Source organism: Varanus komodoensis, unplaced genomic scaffold, assembly GCF_004798865.1.
Source record: "Varanus komodoensis strain SLA01 unplaced genomic scaffold, ASM479886v1 scaffold4, whole genome shotgun sequence".
Lineage (NCBI taxonomy): Eukaryota > Metazoa > Chordata > Lepidosauria > Squamata > Varanidae > Varanus > Varanus komodoensis.
The window spans coordinates 62,401,380-62,404,335 of record NW_025335941.1 but is presented as its reverse complement, the minus strand read 5'-3'; positions in this window follow the sequence as shown (position 1 = coordinate 62,404,335).

Here is a 2,956-nt window from a genome sequence, read left to right as displayed (position 1 = left end):
GATCCGAAAAATGAGCATTTTTAACAACTGAGAAGATGCCCTTGCCCTGTTGGTCAGTGTGCAGGTTTGATGCAAGGATCGAACAAAACCCAGGGGCAATGACTGCATGAGGAACAACTGAGGATTCTCTTTCAGTGGGGAGTGATTCTGCGACCCTGCGCATGCATTACCTGGAACAGATGTGCAGAACCTCTGGCACGAGGTGCAGCCCCTTGCAGTTCCCGCAGGAACCTTTCTCTTGCTTTGGCCAGTTGTACTCCATTACTCAGCTTCTGATGCCAGCAAAGTACTTTTTCACAGTCCTTCAGTGATTCGCTTGGGCCTTGTCTGTCCTGTTGTCATTATTCTGATTATTAGCAGTGCTGTGTTTAATTCCTTTTCCCTAAGACTCCAGTCAAGTCAGGTCTTTACTTTCAAGTCCGAGTCCAGCCTCAAGTCTTTGCAAGAAATCCTCGACTCAAGTCTCCAGTCCCTTCTCAAGTCCTCGCCTCCCCTATTCCTGCCCCCTTGAAATCCCCCCTCTCTCCCGTTGCCTCCCTCATGCCAAAAAGCAGGGCCAAAGCCTTCCCGTCCCCAGTGCAACCCCTTCCTACCTACTCTGTGTCTACCCTCTTGAAATTCCGTCAACCAGCACCTCTACTGTCTTTGCTCCTGCCTTCCAGGTTAACCTGCCACACTGCAGCGACTTGACTGCAAAAATGTGGAACTCTTGAGAAGAGTCACTCACTCATCACTCCTGAATCAAGCCCAAGTCCAGTTGCTGATGCAGTTTGAGCCAGACTTGGTAACAAGTCCCTCGACTCGAGTCCCCAGCACTGATTATTGGTAATTGACACTATAAACTATTATAATTAACATAAATTGGTATAATGCTACAAAACTATTACACTATTGCGATTATTAGTAATTAATGTTATAAAGTATTAGATTGTACGTTAATATCTAGATTAGTTCCAAGCACATCTTGAGGTGACCTCACTCAGACCTCCATCTGATTTCTCATCACTTGATTATGGATATGTTGATGACAGGAGATTGAAGGTGTGATTTGGACTCCCCTGAAAATATCGCATGTAAGGTGATTTTGGGAGGGGTGGACTTCTGGCCACCTGTATTAGCTCAAGTAGCTCAAACCCATGTGGAGGTGTGATTTGCAGGCATGGCTGGACTAGCCATTGCATGCTGCTTCCAGAAGCAATGCTTAAGCTGGCTTCCCTGTCATTTTCTTTTGCATTGCTCATGGTCTGTAATTCAAATGCAGAACATTAATGGCTTAGAGTGCACATTCAGGTTTTGAAAATGGCTTTCTTTGGCTTCCAATCCCACATGAATCAGATGTGGTGTGTGTGTGTGCACAAATGGAAGTGTGGATGAAACTCAGGGGTGCATTTATCGTTATATTTCTTCCATGGCACTGGAAGGAGCCAGGAAGCTATCTGGGCCTGTCACAGCCTGAAGAGAGAACCAGGGGCTCACTCATCCCCAGGTGCCACTTTCTAGGTGTGATGGACTGCAACTTCTAGACTCTAGTCTTACCCAGGTGGACAACCCCAGCCTTATATGAACCAGTTCCACGGGGTGCTTCCAAGCAAGGGTTTTATCATGCCACCACCCTGCCCCATTTGTGGAATTTTACAGAGCACATGGTGTTCAGACCTTACTGTCTTCCCCGCATCACCCACTTGTGTTTTCTCTCATGATTCCATCTTCTTGCTTACCGTGGAAAACCTGCTGAGGAAGAAAAGGCCTAAGAGGAACACAATGCCTTCTGACGGTCAGCTCTAGGACCCCTCTACCTGGAGGCACCCATAACATACCAGAAGAGCAGTTCATACACGACTCGTGTGGCCGATCCTGAAGTGCAGCCCATCAGGAGGGCCCTTCGCCACGGCCACGTCCCCAAGAAGCATCCATAAATTCAGGCGGCTGTTTTGCTCCAGTCAAACAACCACTTCTAGCAGCCCCCGTCTCAGCCAGAAGCGCTTCGTAAAGGTAGTTGCTCGTCCAAGAGCAAACCACCCCGAAATACTTTGCATTCCAGCAGGGGATGCCATATTGTTTCTGGGGAAGTTCAAGATCGCAGCTAAGTTCGCAGGGGCAAGGGAAAACCGAGGAGGGAGCTGGTGACGTCAGCATCCATTCATAAAAAGGGGCTGGCTGTGTGTCTCCGCGAACCCTGTTTCGGGTGTAGCATTGCTGGTGCAGCATGCAAGTGAATGGGACCTCGGTGAGATCCCATAGCCTTTTCATAGCGTTTAGCCAAGGCATCAAACGGACCAGGGCAAACAAGCATTTTAGCACCGCTTGCCATGGAAACTGCTAGGGATGCACAAGAATTTAATTCCTGCTCAGATTCTGCAATCGCTTCGCTTGAGACGGGGCTGCTTTAAGGCAAAGTACCTGACTCCAAAGCAGAACTCCTCAAGGCAGAGGCAGGTTTATAATATATGAGATAAGCTACGTGTGGGCGTTGGGAAGTCCAGGGAATCCAAGCCTGCCTTCTTTTTCTGGACTTTGCTGAAAACACAACTGGTTCTCAGCTCCAGGTTCTTGCAGCCTGACCGTAGCTTATATTTAGGCCTCTGCCTTATTAACCTTGGGCTCCTGCCTGCGCGCTCTCTCTGGGTTCTGAGGATGTTTGTCTGCTGTGCTGTGCACTTGACTCTGGCGAATTCCATGCTTTATCTCTGGAAAATCCGTGTTTGGTATCCTTCTGGATAGGCTAGCGGGATTGGGGGTTGGAGGCACTGCTTTGCAGTGATTCCGCTCCTATCTCAATGGTCGATTCCAGAAGGTAGTGCTGGGGGACCATGTCTCTGCGCCATGGCAGCTATGCCATGGAGTACCGCAGGGCTCCATCCTATCCCCTCTGCTATTTAACATCTATATGAAACCACTGGGAGAGGTCATCAGGAGGTGTGGGCTGCGGAATCATCAATACGCTGATGATACCCAG